The sequence below is a fragment of the Notamacropus eugenii genome, chromosome 4, assembly GCF_028372415.1.
Source record: "Notamacropus eugenii isolate mMacEug1 chromosome 4, mMacEug1.pri_v2, whole genome shotgun sequence".
NCBI classification, from domain to species: domain Eukaryota; kingdom Metazoa; phylum Chordata; class Mammalia; order Diprotodontia; family Macropodidae; genus Notamacropus; species Notamacropus eugenii.
Window position 1 is genome coordinate 155,638,450 of NC_092875.1, and position 25,099 is coordinate 155,663,548.

The following is a 25,099-nucleotide window of genomic DNA, read 5'->3' on the forward strand; positions in this document are numbered from 1 at the left end:
AGAAGGAGGAGGAGGAGGAGGAGAAGAAGAAGGAGGAGGAGGAGGAGGAGGAGGAGGAGGAGGAGGAGGAGGAGGAAAATGAGGAGAAGAAGAAGATGAAGAAGAAGAGTGATGCAGAGAATAAAGAACTAGCCTGAGTCAGGATTTCAGCCTTGCCTCTAGTTCACATTAGTTGTGTAACTCTGAGCAAGTTACTTAACCTCTAAATACCCTAGGTAACTAATATAAATCGCAGAACAGGTGGAGATCTGTATTGGCAGAAGGATTTCTTCATCAGGAGTTCTCTAAATCAATAAAATCACAGGTCTGGCAAAAAATAACAATAACTAATGTTCATACAGTACTTTATAATTACAAAACATATAACATTTTCAAGGGGTTCTGAGATCTGAAATAGGAGTGATAGATCTCCTACCTCTTTGGTAGTCTGGTGAACCCTATGTACCCCTTTCTCAGAATAATGTTTTTAAATGCATAAAATAAAATGTATAACTTTACAAAGGAAATCAATTCTATTGAAATAATTATTAAAATATTTTTTTAAAAACAAGCTCACAGGCCCTGAGTTGAGAAGCCCTCCTATATCTCATTTGAGCCTCACAATCACCCTGTGGGACAGATCATGAAAATATTATCTCTCTTCTAAAGATATGTTAATTGAGACCAAAAGAGGTTAAATAATTTACCTAAATTGTCACAACTAATCAATAATAAAAAATGAGGACTCAAAAACCAGATTTTATGACTCAAACCTGGTGTTTTTTTCTTCAATACCTAAAACTTAATTTTATTAACAATATTATGTTGCAGCTTCTTAAGTAAGTTTTCAGGGTGTCTACTTTCATATTTTAAATAACCCTTTAACTGTTAGCCCACATACTGCACCGGGATCGGCACAAGGCTGTCAACAGGAGAGAACCAGCCTCTAACCTGTGAATGGACAGAGCAGAACAGAGCAGGCTAGAGACAGGAGCGTCAGGAATCAAACAGAAGTTTAATTTCAAAGTGAGGGAAATGGCTTGCAAGAGGCAGATTAATCACATGTGCTAAGGCCCTGCCCCTAAGACCAATTGTATTGTGGCCAAACCTTGATACTTACAACAATAGCTACATGGTAGGCTGTAGCCCTGACAATGAGGGGTCACAGCAACAAAGAGACAAGTTTGATTTATACAGGGCTTCAGGACCGGTATTTGTCCAAGCTTATCCTAACTTGTCTGAGCTTATCCAAGCTCGGTGAACACCTGGCGCTGATCAAAGCAATACAGTAATGATGGAATGTTGCCAGAGGATGAGATCCTCCAGACTATGGGCACAAAGGATTGTTGTTATTCCAAGCTCAGGACACAGCTTGTTTGCTGGGCCTTAGCTCTGGAAAACAGGGCTTCTCTTAACAGTATCTTGACATGATCAAAAGAAGGCATCCCAATGGTTTCAAAGTAAATAGATCCCTTGTGATATTGACTTAGAAAACCACAAATAAACATTATCTATGTTGCACCGCATTTTTATTTTGTTAAACATTTTATTTATTTATTTTGTTAAACATTTCCCCATTGTATTTTCATCTGGACCCTTTCAGGCTTAGACACTTACAGTTGTACAACCCAGAGAAAATCACTTAACCAGTATGCCTCAGTTTCCTCAACTGTAAAATGGAAATAATAACAGCAGATACCTCTCAGGGGTGTTGTGAGAAACAACGAAATCTGTGAAGTACTTAGCACAGTGCCTGGTACAGAGTAGGCTGGTGATAAATACTTGTTCCCTCCCTCCTTTCCTTTTCCAGGACAATAGGTAAGCCCCCATGGTAAACTTATGAGAGGGCATGAACAATGGTCACACAAGATGGGCAGGTATTGGAGTATTTGAGCAATAAAAGTGTTTTGCCATACAATGGATATTAGTAGTGCCCTAATCACTTTATAACTAAGGAAATTAGGAAGGCTCCTAAGACAGAGGCTGCTCTAGTGAACAAAAGGAGTGACATATTAAAAAATGGAAGTTAGAATATGAATTGTTGCAAATAGCTTCAAGTCTACTTCCCATTCATCTTGAAAGTAAAGAATAAGCAACTGAGAAATGACTAAAGAACCTGTAGTATGTGAATGTAATGGACTATTAACATGCTGTAAAAAAAAAAATAGGAAGATTTATGTGAACTGATTCAAAGGAAAGTTAAGTAGAACCAGAAAAGTTATACATACATATATATATATATATATATATATATACACACACACATATATACACACACATATATATGTATATATGTGTGTATACATATAGCCATATTTATGTATATATCTGTATATGTGTATATGTATATACATGTGGGGGAGGTGTATAGATGGAAAGAAAGCACATTAATGACAAAACAGCTGAAATTGAATGCTTTGAAACTCTAAGGATCAAGTTCATCACAAAGAAGGGGCACCCCCCTTTGACTTTTCTGATATTTTGTTTTTGCTGAACTGTTTCTTTTCCTCTTTTCTATATTCTTTTTCATTAGGGATGACTCAATGAAAGTATAAAGGTGGAGGAGGACACTGAGAAATGTAGGTGTTATAAAAACAAAAATATGAATAAAGTTACTTTTAAGTAAAATATGGAAAAACATAAATGTCAGAGATTTTGTGAGGATTAATGAAACATGCCTGGTCAAAGTGCACCTTTCTCCTTTCTCCCTTACATCCAATCTACACAAATATAAGGAAGCACTATTATTCTGTACTCATCTTTTTTTCTTCTTCCTTCTGGAATTTTTTTCTCCCCAAAGAATGATTTCTAATCAAAGGCTTTATTAACATATTGGTGATTCAGCATCTGGCTTCCCTAAATTGCTTTAATCTAATCCTGCTGCTTCAATCAAGTCACCATCTTTTGGGCTACACTAGTCACAGGATTGTATGATCGAACAGTCAGGATTTCTGATAATTGCTTTCAAAGCTCTCTATCAGTTTATCTCACTCATTTTCCAATATATCCCCAGTTCTCCTCCTAACCTGACCCTTTTACTCCAAGTTTTTTTCAAGCTATCCCAAGTTCATAAGACAACCTCTTTCCACATGCTTTCCATACCATGACCTTGATCACTCACAAGCTACAATTTATTATCCACTTCCTCTAAGAGCTGTACTACTCTACACCTTCACTAGCACAATTGTCCAAAACTGCTATTTATTTTGGGATACAACTTAAGTACTTGCTGGCTAAATAACTTTTGAAGTATTTTCACCAAAGAGTCTAAGCATCCAAGATCACAATCTGGTGGTTGAGCTTGCCTATCCTGTTAAATTTTTTATCAGTGACTTGGCTGAGGATATACTTATCAAAATAGAAGATAACACATGGGTAAGTTATTGTTTTTGTTTACTCCTTTTTCAATCCCAACTCTTCTTGACCTTATTTGAGGTTTTCTTGGCAAAGATATTGGAGTGGTTTGTCATTTTCTTCTTCAGCTCATTTTTTAAAGATAAAGCAACTGAGGTAAACAGGGTTAAATGACTTGATAAGAGATTAAATGAAGAAATGGAACCTACAGTGATCGTGACAAGGCTCTGTGCTGGGCTGTCTTCTTACTCCTACATTATCTTACTTTGTGATCTCATCAGCTCCAATCATCATGTATCTCTATACAGATAATTTCCAGATCTATATGTACAGTCCTAACATCTCTTTGGAGTTTCATTCTTGCATCACCAACTGTCTTTTAGATATCTTAGACTGCATGTCTCCTAGACATCTCTAAACCACCATGTCAAAAACATCTCATTCTATTTCCCCACAAATCCTTTCTTCTTCTAAATGCCCTATTCCTATCCATCATACCACCATCCTCTCCAATCAGGCAGGCTCAAAATCTTAATTCCTTTCTACTTTAAGACAAAGATGTGGCTTTCTTTGCATCCCTGTGTTTACTACAACGCCTGGGTCATAGCTAAGTACTGAATACATTATTATTGATTGACAATGCCTTATATATAGTAGAAATTCAATAAATTTTTATTGAATTAAATTGAATCAAAATTTTAGGATTGGCAGGGACAACTCTGTCAATCTAGTCAAACTCAAACTTCTCTTTAACAGTGAAAGAAAGGAAAAGCTGGAAAAGTTGTGAAGAAAACACGCAAAGTCCATCACTTAGGTTCAAAAATTAATTGCTTAAATATAGAATAGGGGAGATGTGACTAAGATGTCAGCATTCTATCGAAGTAGAAGTATTTATGAATCAGTAGTTTAATGAGGCAGCTAAGAGAACTGATATTACATTAACAAAAGCAAAGTGTTTATCACAAGAAAGATTATAATGAAAATTCAGCATCAAGAATATAAGCTGGAAGAGACCTCAGTGGACAACTGATTCAATCCAAACCTGACCCTTGTACAACTTATCCAGAAAGTATCCAGCATCTTTTTGAAAATCTCCAAAGCAGGGAATCTAACATCTCATCTGGCAGTCCATTCCATGTTTTTGTTCATTCTAATATTTAGAAACTCTTTCCTCACAATAAACTTAAATTTGCCTTTTTGTAACTTCTCCCCACCCTCACTTGTGGCTTCAAGAAGCTGTAGAATACACATAGCCATACTCCTGTAAACCATCTTGGCAGAAACGCTAAACCAGGCTGAGGGTAATTGACAGACCTCAACCCTGTTAGTGAGTTAGGAGGATACCCCCCCCAAGCACATGAAGATTTGCCCTGGTAAAATGAGTGGATAAGAACAATTTGTTCCAACTGTCGTGAAAGCAGCATAAGCAGGCATTGTGGAGTGTTTAGAGCTTGGCCAGATGTCAAAGACACAAATTCACTGACTGTATCCCAGGCGATTAGCAGTTATCTTGACTTTTGTCTTGACACTAGACTTTGATGATTCTTGAAAAGAAAGTGAGGCTGATGACTTTTTGTGGCTTTGCCTCACTTAAATCCAGTTTTCATGCAAGTCAAGATATCACCCTGTGATGTCATTGGTTCACTTCAAAAATGAAGGATGAGGGGTAGCTAGGTGGTACAATGGATAGAGCACTGGCCCTGGAGTTAGCAGGCCTGGGTAGAAGTGAGAGAAAATCAGATTTCATCTAGACATAAAGAAGAAAAAAACCTCCACTATTTCCTAATATTTAAAGCTATCCAAAAGTAGAAGGTGCTACTTTAAGTTGTAGTTCCTTGTTACAGCAGATATTCAAAGGGACACTTGAGAAGTCCCTGGGGATATTGTAGATAGGGTTTAATGAGTCATTTGGGGTTGGCCTACACAATCTCTCAAGTCTCTTCCAACTCTGAGCTTCCACAATTCTGGGATGCTAGGCTTAATGACAGGTATTTTGTTGTACTTGTTTAGTAGTTTTTCAGTCATGACTGACTCTTCATGACCATATTTGGGGTTTTCTTGGCAAAGATACTAGTGTGGTTTGCCATTTCCTTCTTGAATTCATGTGACAGATGAGGAAATTGAGGCAAACAGAGTTAAGTGACTTGCCCAGGGTCACACACCCAAGAAATATCTGAGACTGGATTTGAACTCAGGAAGAGGAATCTTCTTGACTGCAGGCCCAGTACTAGCCACCTCCCTGCCCCAATAACAGAATACCATAACCTTGATCAGTCATATACTTCCTACAATGACTCTTCATTTCCTCAGACAGTGCTACACAATGGTTCATTATCCATGGAGTTGATGTAATGATAAACTACAAGAAAGTATCCAGAAAAAAAGAGAGTTACATTAATATTTATTATTCATACGATATGTCTAGTATTTAGTTAACAACAATCTGTTCTCAAGCTGTCTTTCTTAACAGATCAGTCTAACACTTCTTGACAGGGATGTTTTCAACACAATGTGTCTTCAAATTAATTTGTTCAAATAAACTGCAGATAGAAATTCTCTTAAACTGAAAGGGACTTTCTAGCTTGGGTCCCAGATTCAAGAAATAAATCCAGGAACCAGTAATTTATTTCTGAATGTAGAATTACTCAATAAATTTTAGTAACAAGTAGCAAACTGAGTCAAGTACATTAATAGTAGTATGAGATATTACCTAAAGTCAGGGCTCAGCATAGAGGCAACCTTCTCACTGTATAGTAAGCCTCACTTGCCCATTAGCAGTTAAGTGTGGACTTCTGCAGACACCATCATAAGTCACAAAAGAATCTCTGAAATTCAGCGAATAGTTTCCCTTTTTTGGGGAAATATCTATGTATTCTGTTATAAACATAACTCTGGGAAGAGAAAGACTTCAACTGTGTATCCTTAACTCCAAAGTAAGGTTCAAATCATGCCTTTGTCTCCGATTACCTGTATGACCTTGGGTCAGATATTTGACCTCTTTGTACCTCAGGTTTTTTATCTGTAAAAGGAAGAAGATGTAAGATAACTAGATGGCCTATAAGGTCCTGTTGAAGCTCTAAATCTCTGATCTAACACCACTGTAGATGACACAGTGGCTACAGCACTCAACTTTGAATCAAGCACACCTGAATTCAAAAATGGCCTTAGATACTTAGTAGCTGTATGAACCTGGGCAAATCACTTCACCACTCAGTCTCAGTTTTCTCAGCTATTAAATGGTGACAATAATAGCACCTACCTCACAGAGCTGTTGCAAAATTCAAATGAGACAACACAGGTAAAAGGCATTTGCGAACCTTAAAGTACTGTATAAGTGCTATTACACACACACACACATACACACACATACGCACATGCACACTCATGCTCACCTCAGTTCTCAGGTTCTTTTATAACAAATACCACTCAATTATTAGAGGTGACTGAACTTCTAGCTTAGGAAAAACACACAGATATATAAAAAAATAAGGCTATAATTTTAAACAATGAATGCTAAAATATGTATGGTCACAATAGAAGTTCTGCACTCTAAAGGAAAGTAGATTATGAATCTATCACTTCTCTAGTTCCAACTGGACATATCTTGGCATAGGATTGCTTATCTTTTGGGATCCCCAAAAGGCAGAAGAGAATAGCATTGTGCTATACTGTCTACCAAATGAAAGACTGAGGAACTGGATCTTCTCATGCAGTTTCCAGAGCAGATATTAGTAAACGTTTCCTACATTCTTTGGACTATTTCCAATCTAGTTCCTTCTTGGTAATCAAATGACCACAGATAATTTATGAAGCACTTAATGGCTTCTAGACTTTGTCCTTGGTGCTGAAACTACAAAGACAAAAATGGAACTTTCTTGGCTCTAAGGTAGTTTTCATTCTTTATGGAGGGACAATATATACATATATAAGCATATACATTCTATACATCAATACAAGGTAATATGGTGGGGAAGAAAGGGAGAAAAGCACTAACTGCCCAGAGAATAAGGGATAAGCTATATTATTTAATTCCTCAGTTTTATAGAGGCAAACCTCTATGAGGTGCTATTCAAAGTCCAGCCTAAGGCAATGGGTGGTACTCCCTTTTTAAAAAGGCTGGCTATATCTGGACTTAAATGATCCAAGCCCAACCCTGTTAACAATAGCAATCTGCCTCCTTAGTCCAATTATATGACCTATTTTTTCTCCCTTTTCTAAGATCTATTATTCTGGAAGGAACTATTTGAATGGCCCTAATTCCAAACAGCTAGATGCTAATGAGATATCAATTGATAATTGATCAACAATCACAAAGTTGCCAAGGTTGAGTCCAACAGGCCCCTAGCAATTTTTACTCGACAATAACCCTTTCAAAATTAAGACAAAAACCTTGCCACACACTAAGTCAATTACCCTTGATTTGGGGGTAAGCAGTGTTCAGTAGCAGAAAAGAGTACAGAAAGATCTGGGTTTGAATTCCACCTCCTACATGTAATAATAGCTTTGTAAACATGAGCAAATCATTTAACCTTTCAACCTTTTCCCCTCATCTTAGCCTCTTAAGATGCATATTTTCCTTTAAGATTTGACTCAAGGGCCCTCTTCTATATCAGTGGTTCTTAATATGAGCACCATGAACTTGGTTTGAAAAACTTTCTATAAAATATACACACACACAAATATATATATAAATATATATATATACAAAAACACACATATATAATATGCATATATATATTTCAATATTAGTGATTTCCTTTGTAATCCTATATATTTATGCATTTAAAAACTGATTCTGAATCACAGAAGTGATTGCCCAAATACCAAAGCAGTCCTCAATACAAACCAGGTTAAGAGCACCTCTTCTATATGGAACTTTTCCTGATTCCCCTACCGTCAACTGCTGATATCTTAAACCTCAGATCTATTTCATCTGTTTATGATATCTACACATGTATATATTATCTAACCTGATGGAATACTGAGCTCCTTGAGGGCAGGACCTGTTTCACTTTGGTCACTGTATTTTCAGCACCAAGCACATAGTAGGTACTTAATAAATGCTAGTTGACTGGTTGATTGCATAAGGGAATAACAATATCTGTAGTACGGAACTCATATAATTGTAATAAATGAGATACAGTATTATTAATATATGTTATTACCCTCAACAAATATGAAAAATGTAGATCCTTCCAATTACTGCAGTGGTGAGTCTATAATAAAACCCCCATATATCAGCTGAAAATGAAATCCCTGGAACTCTTTTTAAAGTTTATAATATTGCAAATATCTTCTACATTAAAAGACACATTTGGGAGACAGCTGAATTCTTGTGTGTGTGATCCTCAACTCTGAATAAGACTAATGTCCAGTTTGAATAAAAAGTTGACTAGTCCTCCCCAGTATTATACATCAATCAATCACCTAGTGTCCCCTCAAGAGTCATTCCAAGAGCATCCTGTATTGACTAGTCCTTTGTAAAAAAAAAAAAAAAAAAAGACTTTCTATTGCAAAGCTACTTCTTTATCTGCAAAGTTCACATGAGTTCTTGAAAGTGGGTATTGGAATATACATGATATATCCACCAAGAGGGCAATTATATACTCCTGCTGAGGGAGATACAGGTCTTTCTGGTTTTTTGGTGTTTTTTTTCCCTTATAGTCATATAACACTTTGACCAAAATGAAAAAATATTAACATCACAATGAAGTCTTAGAAAGTCTACGGTCTGGAGGCGGGAAAGGGAGAGGTTATGGAAGGCGAAGGCCTTTGAAGCTGGGCCTTTTGTTTCCAAATTCTTTTTCTTAGAAACTTCTTCTCTAGTGAGGTTACAAAGGCAGACATTTATGCTGTATGTCATTTCCAGAATCTTGGTAGTGATCTGTGATTGAAAACAAAAAACCTTTCCTTAGGAAGATTGGTACTGACTCTCCCCGACAGTTCTAAATGTTTAGTGCCTGCCACACAAAATTCAGCTCACATATTCGTGTAATCATCCACAACACCAAAGCAAGGAGCTCATATTCATGGCAAATATTAGAATGAAGTTCATGCTAAAACACTAAGAACAATTCTTCGGAAGGAGGTGAAGCTATTGGAGGATTCAATAAGCTATTTTCATCTCTGATTTCTGCAATTCTACTTGGATACCAGAAGACAGGCAGGGAAAAAAATCTATTTCTAGATTTTATTCCATATTGATGGCCTATTTCCTAACAGACAAAATGCAAGTCACATCTAGCATGATATCTAATAGTCACTGAGCAGCTCTCTCTTTGAAGAGACTGTTAAATATGGCAGCCTTTACAGCTGCCATAGAAATGGAGCGATTTATAACAGAGAAAAGGAGGAAGCCAACAAGACGTTGAATCTGGATTCAGACAACATGGGTTCAAATCTTAACTCAGTCATTTTCTTCCTTTGAGACTGTAGGCAAATCGCATCATTCCTCTAGACCTCAATTTTCTCTCTGTAAGAGGAAGAAGTGGGCTAGATGGGCTCTAAGATCCCTACCACATCTGAAGCTATGATCCAGGAATATCCTAGAAAATGTTTAAAAACTGAATCACTGAAAAAAAAAAAGGGACATATGACACACTTTTACATTAAACTACATTATTAACATTTTCTCCTCTCCTTTTTTGAGGCTAGATAATAAACAAAATAATAAGTCAAACTCTGGTTTGTAGGGTTTGCTGTTTTCTAAGGGGTAGATGCTCACAATGAAATTTAACAACAGGCTCTCAGTAGCCAGCAGGAGCTGGCTCTAGCACATTCCTGCATTATCTATGGATTTAGTTCTCACAAGGCTCATTTATTATAACAAATACATAGCAAATAAAAAAATGGAAATTCTAAAAATGGTTAAGATCAAGCTCATAAAATAATAATATAAATATATACACATACATATAAACTTTCTAAATAGAACATTAGGGCCTTTGGTTTCCTGTATAAAGAAACATATACTAAAAAGTAAGAAATCTTAGTTCATGTGATAAAACACAGAAAGATCTGGATTTCAAGAACACTTTGGGATGTTGATATTATCACTGATGGGTCACTTCAGAGTGTCTGACCCTTCATGACTCTCTCTGGGGTTTTCTTGGCAAAGATACCAGAGTGGTTTGCCATTTCCTTCTCGAGCTCATGTGACAGATGAAGAAACTGAGGCAAACAGAATTGAGTGACTTGCCCAGGGTCCACACAGTAAGTGTCTGAAGCCACATTTGAACTCAGGCCTTCCTGACCCCAAGCTTGGCACTCTATCCACTGTACCACTTAGCTGCCTTGGGCATTACAACTTACATTTATATAACCATTTTGTCAGCTTTACAAATTATGTTATACACACATATGTTAATCTTGCTGTCCATGCATCCATGAATTATTACGTGCTTTTTTAAAACTCCACATACAAACTTTCATAGTACTTAGGTAGGTAACACAAGCATTATTAACCTCATTTCACACAGAAAAAGGCTGAGAATGTGATATCAAGTAGCATGTCCAGAGTCTCAAGCCTAGTAAAAGTCCCAGGGAGGACTGGAATCCTGGTGGTCTGATGTCAGATCTCCTCTTCATTCTACTACTCCATACTCCTTATAATCATAACATATGGTGCTAAGAAAAAGATATACAGTATAACTCCTCTAGAATATACATTAAAAAATCTGAGGCAGATATAAAAAACAATCACACCCTCCATTTTATATTTACTGAAACAGAAAGTAGGCATCAAAAATTATTTCAGCATCTTTGTTTAGTGAACATTATGTTTTACCATTTGTGCCCTTTACTAATTTCAAATTTCTTTTTATGCCAACTTTATTATATATAACTTTATTAGGGTATAGCCCCCTTTTATCTTGCCTTTTCCTTACCTCTAACACGAGGACAAAATCATTTTTGATGTAAAAAAGAGTAATATCACTTTCATTCACCAAAAATGTTACTGATGAATGATGTTTGATGAGGATATGGGGAACACATTGAGAAGGAAAAAAATAAAGTCATAGAAAAAGACTATAAAGAGTCAGGAGACCCAGGTTCAAATTCTGACTTCTGCTACTGATCACTGACAGAGGGGAAAGATCACTGGATCTATAATCCAAGGGCAAAGATTTTAATCACTGTTCTGACACTTACTCCATGTGAGCCCTTACCTTATCTGGACTCCAGTTTCTCTGTCTGTAAATTGAAAGGAATGAACTCGAGAGCCTCTATGGTAAGGGTGGGGAGACCGCTCTATGGTTTCTTCTGGCAGTAATATTCTAGGATCTGAAATCTCCTAGCTATTCTGAGCCCCAATTTCCTCATTTGTAAAATGAGAGGGTCAGACTTCACTAAATGGTCTCTAAGGTCCCTTCCAGCTCTGACAGTCTACATTTCTACAGCAGGCAGAAGTGTCATGTGGTCTGCCTTTTCTTTCAACAGAATGAAGTCACAGTGTCAGACTAACTGTGGAACAACTCTGATTACTACTTCCAAGTGAAGCTTTAGAGGAAAAAAGAATCCTAACATAGAATCATAGGCCTGGGAGGCAACCTGAAGATTATCCACTACATCGCACTCACATCTAATTTACAGCCCTTCTAGGATTTGGGGAGTCAACTGTGGTAACCCATGTCTCCATCTCCCTATCCTTGCATTGCCAAAATTCTCCTCTTTAAGTAACTTCAGCATTTAAATCACAGCATACAGCACTGAGAAAAAGACAGAAAGAAGCCTAGAATGAGGGTGTTACTGGATTCATCCCATTAGGGTATGCTAATATGTACCATACTATTATCTATTAAGGAAATTAATTCCATCAAGAGTCTAAGCCTTCATTCTTTGAAACCTAGAATAGAAGTCTGAGGCCAGAAGAAATCTCAATACTTGACTAGATAGATAGATATAGAGATACTTAGGTATGTGTATATGGGTGTGGGTATGTATATGAATGTAGATGTGTATATGTATATAGATATTTGTATCTATACACAGATAATTAAGGGAATTAATTCCTTCATGAGTCTAAGCCTTCATTCTTTGAAACCTAGAATGGAAATCTGGGGCAGGAAGCAATCTCAATACTTGACTATATAGATATACATATGTATGGATGATATAGATATGCACTTATATGTGTGTACGCATACCTACATGCACATATATGCATATAAACACAAGCACACTGCATATATATATATACATACATATGCATGTGTCTGTATGTATATGTGCATGTACATGTGCCTCTATATGTGTATACATAACCGACCTCAGTTCAAATTCTGCCTCAGAGATGTGCTAGCTGTATGACCTAGACTATTCACTCTCAGCCTCAACTTCCTTATCTGTAAAATGGAAATAATAATAGCACCTGCTTCATAGGGTTGTTGTCAGGATCCAATAAAATAACATATAGAAAGCACTTTGAACACCCAAAAGTGTTACATAATGCCAGCTATTGATGTTGTCACCGTCATCATTATAGTAAAGCTAAACAAATAAAAATCTGTGTCTGTATCTAAAAATCTGTGTCTCATTCAATCCCTGGCTCTTAGGTCTTAGGGGTTGAACATCTGTGATAAATTAATAGAAAAAAAACTATGTAAATGATTATTTGCTTCCACCACCTAATTGATGAAATACTTGCAGTGCAGCTGGATCTTCTGAGTAGGATTAGTCTATCTCTTTCTACCCAGCTACAAAGCTAATATTTTCTTAATGCCAATCATCTTCATAGTCAAAGACTCTTCCTATACATCTGCTAGGGAGTCAATCCTGTGCATAAACTTGGGATCAGTGGCCAAAGGTGCATGTATAATGCACGTTAATTTTTTGGATAATTTGTATAGGATGTCTCTATTCTGTATAACCATGTGGATATCTTCACAATTAATTCTGAAAGGACTCTTTTTGCTAGCATTCCTATACATAAGGAATAGGCATTTAGCTGCTTCAAAAGAGGAGAATAACATATACAAACACCATCTGTGCAGCATCATTAGCATATTGGTCTCAATCATAAATTTCCATGAAATTTAAAAGAATGTACATTCCTTGATTTAAGTTCTACCTTCCTTCTGTCTTTTTTTTTTTTTTTTTTTTGGTTTTTTTCATTTTGAAATCATGAAGAAATTCTCTCTAATGCAAGGAAAGGCCTTTACTCAAACAGGGCAGCAACTAGGAATTATGTTCAGGGCAACTACCCCAAACCAACAGCATGACAAGCTGCACAAAACATGCCCCCAGATTTGTGGGGAAGAGTAAGATCCTAGAACAATACCTTGTGGTAGAAAGAAAGAGACCCCAGGTCACTTAGAGGTGCTGATGGGAAAGTTACCATGGCAAGGCCAAGAGAGCAGGATAGGGAACATCCAACAGCATCATCTAGTAGCTTTCTTGTTGAAGTAATTATTCACATTAACCTGGTGCTATGCTCTGTTATCATCACACTACTGAAGCTAAAGCACTATATGTCCTTTCAGGGTCCTGAGGCAAAGGTGCAATGTCCTGCCCCAGTTATGTTGAGATCTCATAATCTAAGAACAAGTGACACTCAGGAGAAAATCAATATACTTCATTCCATCCAACCTCAGGAAGAGCCAAAGCCAGGTCCTGGATGTGTTTATCATCTCCTATTGGCTTCTCAGGCCTATAGTTCAAGAATCCAAGCTATTTTGGAATGACCCTTAAGGGTATACCAATCATAAACATCTACATCAGAGGACAGTGAGGTAGGCTGACTTCTCTGGAAAGTAATTAGCCTGATTCTATTCTAGATTCTTGTTAACCGCAGGCTGTATAAGATTAACTTCTATACTATTTTTCATCATGGGCAGCCCATTCTGGGGGTAACTCAGTATTAGCTCTGACTGTATAAATTGGGAATGCCCCAAGAATGTGTCAACATAGCTACTAGTTGCTCTACATATGGAATATTTTGTCCTGTTCTCCCCTTTTGGTCTCTTCCCTTCACTACTCCAACTTTTGGATTTCTAGTCTTAATTTTTAACTTGGGCTACATTTCTACTCCGCAGAAACTCACATGCTCAAAAATGTTCTTTGCTACATAGAAAAACTGAGTCCTTTAATCAGGAAATGATGATGGTGGTGGTGGTGGTTATAATGATAGCTAACATTTATACAATGCATTCAAGTTTACAAAATACTTTTTACATATTATCTCATTTGATCCTCATAACAATCATACCAGATGAGTACTATCTCTGTCCCATTTCATAAATAAGAAGTTGTGATTTGCCCAAAGTCATAAAGCCTAGTAAATGTTGGAGGGATTTGATTTCAAATCTTCCTGATTCTAGGTCCAGAATTCTTTCTACTAGGATAATTCTACCTCTCAGGAAAGGTGTCATATTAAGACAGTTACTCACTGTTAACAGAATTAGAGGAAGGGCAGACAGGGACGAGAGGTACCATTACATGGTCCACATGCTTTAAGACATTCTAGCAGCCAACAAAAATTCATTGACTATCAATTATGCCCAAAGCACAGAGGTCATGATTGTGAAGATTACAAAGAATTATAGAGTGCCAAAGCTAGAAGCGAATTTAAAGATCAAACAACAACCTGTTGAAATATTGCTCACCCTTCAAAACCCATTCTAACTACTCCCTCCTCTGTGAAGTCTTCCTTATTCCCTTAATCAGATATGATTTGCTTTTCCTCCTAACTCTCACTGTATTCCAATTCTTTGGAACTGGCTTTAGAACAAGACTCCAATGTTGAATTACTGTCCTTATTTTTAGTGAGTAAAGGTTAAGAGAAGAAGTATATCATATGTGACTTGCATTATATGTGTTTCTTCCCCTCAGGCCATAAGCACCTTGAAGGCAGAAACTAAATCTAATTCATCTTTATATTCCCCAGACTATGAAAAACAGCACTTTGTACAAAATGACAGTTATAGCTCAAAATGAACAGAGCTTCAAAATCCAATTCCCTTATTTTAGAAATAAGGAAACTAAGGTTCAGGGAATTTAACTGACTTGCCCACTAGGAAGCATTAGAAATGGGATTTGAACTCAGGTTCTTTGACTTCAGAGCCAAACTTTTTCCCCTGTACCACTTTGTGTGAATACCTTATCACTTCTGAATTCCCATAATCTGAGAGCAATTTTAATGTTGATCACGCAACAACACTCAAAAGTAATCACACCTGTAAGTCTTCCCTTCCCTCCTCACCACACACATCCTCCGTGTGTGCTGAGGCAGGAGGTACAGCCAAATCACTTAAAACACCCAAAGTATGTGTACATTGGCTGCTGAACACAGCTCCTAGGGTACATTATTGCTTGGGAAATGGCCTATTAGAAGGCAAGAGAAAAAAGCAGTATGGAACCTTTGAACACTCAAATAATATGTTTATAATCCAAAAAAAACCATTCCATTCCCCAGGTTTGTTACAAGTACTGACAAGAGAGCTACAAAAATGCTCATAGAAGTATTACTATAAATTTCACACTAATGTTTTCTCATGTGGTGCTTAATTTTTAAAACCCTAAAAGTTTTGTTCTTTTTTTAATGAAAGTCTTTTCTTCTTCCTCTGCTATTCCCTCCTTCCATTGCCCCTCTGGACGTTCCTTGAAACAGATGGGCAGTGATGGGCTGAGCAGACAGAGCTTCAATGGACTATGGCTCTTAGGAGAATTAGTGGGTGTTGACTTGAAGGTCACTACCCAGGTAGTCTTCCACCCATCCTGTGCCCTTTAACCATCTGGCTTAAGAAGTAGAAAATTAAATTTCTCCCTCAAAGAGAGAACATATTTTGAGGAACGGAGACAAGACCAGGCCAGAGATGCAAGAGTCCCTGCCAAGATTTAAGTATTTATTCACAAGGAAATCTACAACAAACAAACTACGTGCCATGGAGAAAATAACTCATGATAGGAAATTAGTCTGCTTAAGGCAGAGAAGAGGTAGGCGTAATATTTAGATGAAGCAAAAGACTTTCATCTGGTTCTTTGAAGCAGGCAAATGCTTCTTGCCCTATATTTGAAGTGTAAACAGGACATTAGCAAAGGGTATGTTATAAACATCAGGGTAATATGTTTCTAAGGACTAGGACTTGATATCCAGAAATCAGCTGGCAAGAATTCCAAATTTATTACGGATTAAGACACTTTTTCAAACACTAAGAGGTCTGGTAGACGCAGTGGTTTTGGATTACAGCAGTTCATTGTGAAAGCTTTAATATGTTTTATAAACTTATGTGTAGATATAGTTAAACTTAGTCTAACTTCAGTTGGAAGAAAGCAAGAAAGTTAAAAGACATCGCCCTCCCTTTCCCTGAAAAAAAAACAACACATAAATCTGAATATAGAGTAACATGAATTATAAGACCAGAAATCAAGAGGGGACCATCATTTCCAAATTTTCTATTGAAATTTCATTTCTGTGAGAAATTAATATCCCTGCTTTTCAGAGAATAATAAAACATCATTACATCACTTAGTCAATTCGTCCCCCCAAACTGTTTCCTTCCCACATAGTTCAACAGCAATAACTGTGATCACACTTTCATTGGTTGCCTTGTGAAAATACTATAAGTCCTAAGAGAATCCACTAGTTGATAAATTTTTCTACCCTAGCCTATTATAAAGTTTCATTTCTGCTAATAAGAAAACCCTTCATGTAGATCAAGCTTCAATTTTTATTTAAATCGAAGTGGTCCTAAAATATGGAACTTAATCCACTGATTATTTATTAGAGTTTGAATTTTTCCCATCACCAGGTTAATACTAGTGATCACCCATTTCTAGCTGGCAAGAGAAAATGGACTTTGGGCAAGTCATTTTACTCCTTTAGGTCACAGTTTCCTGTCTATATAATTGGGGAATGGGGCACTTCTTGCCAAGATGGATGGCAGCAAAATAATGGAAGGAATAGCCATAAGATAAAAAAAAACTTCTAGATCTGAAAGGGGGAGAAAAAGAAGGGTAAGAAAAGAAAAGAACTAGAATCAAAGGAGGTACCTTAAATTTCCTCCTAGACAACTGGAGAACTGCTGAACAAATTTTGGTATAGGAAGAAAACAGAACAGCGTTGTACCAAAAGAAATTATGAAAGAGTCAGTTTCAGAGAATCATGGTTAGCATGAATAGATGCAGAGAAATGATCAGAAGAAGTAGGAGAATAATTTATACAAAGAGTGACATTTTAAAGAAAAACAATTTTGAAAGACTCAAAAGTTCTGATCAATCCAGTGTCCAACCATGTCTTCAGAGGCTCTACAAAGAAGCATGTTACCCACTTTCTGACACAGAGAGATGATGGACCCAAAGCATAGAATGAGACACGCTGGACATGACCATCATAGATTTGTTTTCTTGATGATGCTTATTTGCTACAAGCTTTACTTTTTCTTTCTTTCCCTGTTGATTGGAAGGGGGTATCAGAGAAGGAGAAAGGTTAGTAATATTGATTTTTAAAAAGGAGGATCATTGAAACTTTTAAAAAATGCATAGAAGAGAACAGAAGGTATTTCAGAAGAAAGTATAGAAACTAGGTCTGTTTCCAAAAATGATTAGGGAAAAACGAAAAGAACCTACATGTTCTAAAATATTTATAGCAGTTCTCTTTGTGGTAGCAAAGAACTGGCAATTGCAGGGTGTGGGGGAATGCCCATCAATTAGAGAATGGTTGAATAAGTTGTGGTATGTGATAGTGATGGAATACTACTGTCCTCTAAGAAGTGATGAGCTTGATTATCTTGGAAAATCATGAATAGACTTGCACAAAATAATGTAGAGATAAATGACCAGAACCAGGAGAACATGGTATACACTGACAGCAATATTGTTTTAAGAACAACTATGAGCAACTAAGTCATTTTGACTATTATAAATACTCAAATTAACTACAAAGGACCTATGGAGGAAGAAGCTATCTGCATCCAGAGAAAGAACTGGTAAACAGAAATATGTATAGAATGATTTATATATATGTGTGTGTGTGTGTGTGTGTGTGTGTGTATATGTGTGTGTATATATGTATACATATATATACACACACATATATATATATACACATATTTAAGTTTAACAGTAATCATCTCTAGGGCAGGGGGAAGAAAAAAGGGGAGAAAGAAAGTTACATGATAAATTTAATATGTATTTAAAAGAAGTAGAAAGTTGTACATAATCAATTTGGAGTTTCATGTGCAATCATCTTTTTTTCAGTGCTACTCTTGTTATGAAAATGCTTGTTTTCTTTCTTAAGTTCATAATAAATTTTTTTAAAAACTAGGAGCTTTGAAAGTAACAAGTAGAATTTATGATATATAATTTTATACATATAGATTTTAGTGGCATGAAATGGACATTCATGGTTTCATAGAGAATTCATATCATAAATGAATATGCTATTTTGGGGGTTCAGGAAAATAAGAATTTTTTCTTAAGAAATAAAATGAGGGGATTGGAGCATAAATTCCAGATCTAGGTCTATGACTCTTTATAGAATCCCAAAGATCTGGTCTGACATGTTAATTCAGAGTAGATCCTTGATCAAGAGAGAAGAGAAAAGAACTTTGGTAGCTACAAACATGAGGATTGTGTAATTATTTCTATTTCACTGTCCATCCATTAAGTAATTACTAAAACCCTGGTTGTAATCTCCTAGAAAACATTTAATCTTTCCTTGTAATTCTAGAGTCAGCAGATGTATTTTCCTACTTATGCAACCTCAGGCAAATTGCTTAACTTTCCCAGGCCTTTGTATCCTTCTCTGTCACATGAGAAGGTGAGAAAAAGGCCCATCCAAGTCAGAGTCTATGGTCCTACCCCAGCTTGGGTTGCTCTCAGATCTCTGAATACACTTACAATCATTATCCTATGGAATGAGAGGGCACATGGTGTAATAGATAGAGGGCCAGCCTCAGAGTCAGGATGACCTAGATTCATGTCCTGCCTCTGACCCATACTAGTGTTGTGACTCTGGATGAAGCCTCCCAGAAGACTATCTAAACCAAGTTGCAGAACACAATCCAGGCAATCTTTCCAATTATTCTCTGCTATTTCACTGAGAAGACTGATGCCAAAGCAGGTGACCCACCTCTCAGCAAAGAGGTATAGAACGAAACATATATTTTCATACATGACAAGTATAACTATACTCATTCATATAAGGAAGGGCATTCTTTTGGGGGAGGGTGAGAGGAAGGGTCTATGGATGGTGATAATGATAAGGAAAAGAAAGTGTTAATGAAATAACTAAAAACACACAAGAGCAGAAGGAAATTCAAAAGCGGGCACAGATAAGCAGTGCAGTGTTGGTACTATTGTGTTAAATTTAATATACATGTAAAAAAAACTGTACCTAACAAACTTCACATGTTCATATCCAGTCCTCTTTTCTACTTTTTGTATATTGGAATGCTCGTATTTTCAACTGATTTTTGTTAAGTTTATAAAAAGAAAGAAAAATTATTAAAACTTGGGGCACCTAAGTGGTGTAATGGCTAGAAAGCCAGGCCTGGAGTCAGAAAGACTCTTCCTCATTAGTTCAAATCCAGCCTCAGACACTTACTAACTATGTGTGATCCAGGGCAAGTCACTTAACCCTGTTTGCCTTAGTTTCCTCATCTATAAAAGTAGAGTAAAAAGAGAAGAAAGTAGCAAACCACTCCAGTATCTTTGCCAAAAAAAACCCCCAAAATAAATAAGAAGTCAGGTCATGAAGAGTCAAAACCAAGTGAAAAATGACTCAAAGTACATTTGATTTGGAGTCAAATGACTTGGGTTCTAATTCTGGTTCTGAATTTTACTACCTGTGTGATCTTAGGCAAGTAATTCAAACTCTGTGGACCTCTACAAAATGAGGAGGTTGGGAAAAATCATAATGATAACTAACATTTATACAGCACTTTAAAGTTTGCAAAGTACCTCATATATATGAAATCCTTTTACCCTCCTGACACAACAACCCTGGGAAGTAAGTTCTATTATCATTCCCATTTTACCGATGAGGAAACTGAGACAGGCTGAAGTTAAGTGATTTGCCCAGGGTCATACAGCAGGTCAGTGTCATACCAGTCAGGTTTTGAACTCAGGTTTTCATCATTTATCTTTTCCAATTTAAAGTCTACACTCCTGTGATCCTAAAACCTCTATGGTCCCTTTCAGATCTAAACTTACAATTTTATTAACTTGTTCTTTGCATAAACAGTTTCCTGTTCAGTTTAGACAGAAGAAAAGGCGTGTGTGTCTATGTTGGGAGAATTCAGCCTATGGGACAGTTGGAGGAAGCAGCCTTCCCCTACAGTCTAACTCCACCTATCCCCACCACAATCCTTGTCAAAATTTCAAAGTAGGTGATGGTTACTTTCTGTCCTTCCAACTCACTTTCTATGCCCAAACCCTGACCATCTCCGACTGTTCAGTGTCCCCTCCCCTACTTCCTGCAAGAGTTAAGTGTCTCCATACATGACCCAAATCATCTTTCCTTTGCATCCTTCCAACTCCCTTAATGTTAAAGGTTAGGGAAACAAGTTGATTAAACAACAGGAAATCCCCAGAATCCTTGGATTTATGGTTGCATCATCTTCAAACATACAAGGTACAAACACACTCTTCCAAAACAAAGCTGCCCTGTTGTTACCCCTGATAACAGCTGCATTTGAGTCAGTTCTATGTACCAAAATATTACCATGCCTTGTTGTTGTTTTTTAATACCACACAGAAAATGTAACCATTTTTTCACTTTGATAATTCTCCTTGCTTCTCATCTAGCTGCTTGCACTATCATTCTCTAGGGTTTTGCCCCTGCCCCCCCAAAAAAGACTTTTCATGTATTGAGAGGTTGGAGGACATCATGTGTTATGCTTGACATTGTAAACTGTACAAAGTGCTATGAAAATGTGAGCCATTTGGGCTTCTAAAGAGCCCTAGAATCAGCCTACTCCATCTAAAGGCACGGCACTAGGAAGAGAGGTAAGGGGAAGGAAAATAAGGGGCAAAACTAGGGAGAGGCTAGGACTTACTTAGGAGGTCTCTGAAGAAATCTATGGAACCCCTATGACTTAGAAGATGAGTTAAAATCCCACTTTTTTACTGTTACTACCTCTGTGACTTTTGGGTAAGTCACTGGACCTATCTTCATCTGGAAAATGAGTATGTGAGACTCAGTGACTTCTAAGGCCCCTTCTACATGTAAATCTATGATCTTTTGACCTTAGTGGCTAAAAATTTCTTGTTTCTCCAACAAGGATGGTCTGAGGGAACACAGCTGATAGTTTGACTACCAACTCCTTAAAGCTGAGACAGGCACACCAAAAAAAACAATTCCTTACCCTACAACAATGCAAATAAAAAAGACCAATAAAAGGAAATTAAATTAAGAATAACTGAAAGGGGCAGGTAAGTGGTTCATGAATACAGCACTGGCTGCGAAGTCAGGAGAACTTGAGTTCAAATCCAGCCTCAGACACTTAGTAACTGTGTGACCCTGGGCAAGTCACTTAATCACAATTGTGAAGGAGGAGGAGGAGGAGACTCTTGTTCCTTTTTCTCTTATAAGGTTCCTGATCCACCCAACCATCAAGGAGCTTCCTAAATTTCTTAACACTAGGAGGATAAAGAATGGCATGGGATCAATAGTGTAGTCCATGCATTATCCTTTCTTTTCCCCATGTGTCTATGATCATACTCATCTATAACGGCATCCTTTACTCAGTTTCTTCTCTATAGCTCCTATTCCCTACTCACATATACTATTTGACCTGTCATTGTCAACAATAACAACAATAATAGATAACATTTACTTAGCACTTTAAGGTTTGCAAAGTTCTTTACCTACATTATTTCATTTCAGTTTCAGTCACTCTGTGAGGCGCTATCATCCCCATTTTCTCAATGAAGACCTGAGGTTTTAGAAGCACTGACTTCCATACAGCTCACATATCTAGTGTCAGACTGGGGTTAGTCTTCCTGCCTTCAAGTCCGGTGCACTACCCTGGGCTTCATGCTTCCCCATCTGAGGTGTTTTTCTGACTTTTCTCCACCAGGTTTGACTTTCTTTCTAAGTTTAGACTTTTTTTTTACCTCAAATCAAGTTCAAGACTCTTTAAACCCTCTGGATTGTTGACCTTTGTGAGATCTGGCTTTGACCTTGACCTAACTTTTTGTTTACTAACTTAAATAAAGTTGGACCATGCCCTCAATACAGGACTCACCCTCCCCTTAACAACAACCCCAACCCCCACCACAACACACACACACACACACACATACACACACACACACACACACACACACACACACAATCCTCAAAAAGCATGCCTTCTCTTGCCCTGCCTATTGAGATCAGACAAGTTCTGGCAGGCATGTCACCTCTACGTCTGAGTTGACCCAGAAGTTTAATTCATCTCATAAACTGATGCTAAGTTAATCTTCCTAATGCATAAATATAATCACATCACTGGGTTGCTGAAAAATTTTTAATGACTCTTCCTCTAACTTCTTCCTGCACGAAACACTTTCCCTTTCCAGTGGCAAACGGACTTAGATGGAAGTCATCTGGGCAAGGCATACAAACATTCCAATTAGATTTGAAGTTACTTAATTCCAGAAGCTTCTGCCTCTGCCTACTCTGTACTCCTACACACCAAGACTAGCAAATACCTTCAGCTTCCTTTCTAACCTCCTGCTCCTCTCCTTCCTGAGATATAGAAGCACCAACTGCTCGAACACTTAACCCTTTCATTGCTCCTGTGCAGCTTCCACATCTCTAATTCTTCAGATCATTCTTTCTTCAAGACCTAACTCAAGAGCCATAAAGCCATTCCTGACCCCTCCCAGAAGTGATAACCTTGCTCCTCAGTTTCTCAAAACCCTGCTTGATTGCAGCACATTCTAATGTGTACTATACTTATTTGTGAAAAGAATAATCATCACCCTATAAGACAAGTTCCCTGAAATCAGAAAGTATGGCATTTTCATCTGTGTCCCCAATTCACTTTTTTAAAAATATTAAGTTCTTCCTATCACAGCATAGCACAAAGGAAATGATCATAAATCTAAGGATGGAACAGACATTGGAAGCCATCAATTCCAACTCCCTTATTTTACAGATGAGGAAATTGAAGTTGGTTAAATAACTTGTCTAAGATCTCAGTTGTTATAGGCATCAGGGGGTAAGATTTGAACCCTGATTCATGGAATACGAAACCTGTTCATTTTCCACTGTACTATGGTTCCTCCCAGATTCAAATGCTAGACTTAAGAGACAGGAAACCTGAGTTTGGACCTAGACTCCAACAATAACTAGCTGTGTACTCTCTAAGCTTCAGATGTATGAAATGTAAAATTTGATATAATAATCACATTATATTTATAATATATAATAATATAATTGATGATTATACTACCTATATACCACAGGGTTAATGTAAAGGAAGTCTTTTAATGAATGATAAGCAACAAAAATGCCACAGAAACATAATTGTTATCATCATTATTATCATCATCTTTATCACCATATGGAGACAACTGTATTTTAGGAATAGGGACATGTAAATAAGACAGAATACCTGCTCTTACAGAAACTTACATGCAGAGTAACTTGAATAGGCAATGAGGAGCTATTGAAGAGATTTGAGCTGTGATTGACATGGCTGTATCTAAACAGAAAGAAGATATTCTAGCAGCAATATAAAGAATGGATTGATTGGGAAGAAAGTGGATTTTGGAATACCTATAAAGAAAGTATTACAATAGTTTAACTGGGAAGAGACTCTATTATGGTAGTGACACTAGGAAAAGAGAAGAAGGATGGAAAGGTACCATACTACAAAGGTATAATCAATAGACTTTAGTAACTGACAACATAAACTGAGACAGAAAAAGAAGAGTAAAAAATAATAAGATTTTTAACATAGGTGGCTGGTTGAAAAACATTATCATTTATGGAAAATCTGACACTGGAAGGAAGAAAAGAAATATAATAAACTTGAATATATTGAATTACATATTATAATACATATTATTATGACATATTAAGTTGGTAGTCTGGACAGGCAGTAACATATGGGGGAAATGTCTCATAGGCAACTGGATGGATGAGATGATCTTAGAAGACAGTTTATCGTACTGCTTTGCACAGCATAGATGCTTAATAAATACTGATTTGAATTTGTAGAATTATTCCTCATTGTCTTCATGAAATCCAGTCATCTTTACCTCTAGAAGAGCCAGTCAGAAAGTGTCTGTCCAATCAAGAATCATCTATTCACAGAAAAGGTAATATGGTACAATGGATAGAGTACTGGACATCGGATCAAAAGACCCGGGTTGAAATACTACCTCAAATACTTTACTAGCTCTGTGACTATGCCTGTTTCAGTCAAATGAGAAAATGTATCCAAGTGCTTTACAAACTTTAAATGCTTTATAAATGCACATTGCTATTAATAATAGTAGCAGTACTAAGAGTCTATGAGTAGTAGCAGAGTGATGTTCTCTTTCTTAGACTTTCATTGTCAGTCAACAGTTGAGGCTACTGTGTCTCCCTCTGATTTCCTGAGAAAAGACTGACAAAAATCTAACCAAGTACTGGAACAACTTTAATAGCTAAGATCAAAGCTAGAATAGAACACTAAACAAATTCGAGTTTTGCATTGTTGTTATTTTTTTAAATTAACCAAACATACAAAACACTCTTTAGTTCCTTTCCCCTGAGCAATGTGGAAATCCCCTTTCCTCTATTTCAATTCATTCACTCTCACACTCTATATAACACTATCCCAAATTAGTG

The 25,099-nt window shown here is 36.9% G+C and overlaps 1 protein-coding gene across 16 annotated transcripts in view; it reads right to left on the bottom strand.

The window, feature by feature from the left end:
- CPQ (carboxypeptidase Q) overlaps window positions 1–25,099 on the bottom strand; it is a 681,911-nt gene that overhangs the window by 408,448 nt on the left and 248,364 nt on the right. The window lies entirely within an intron of this gene.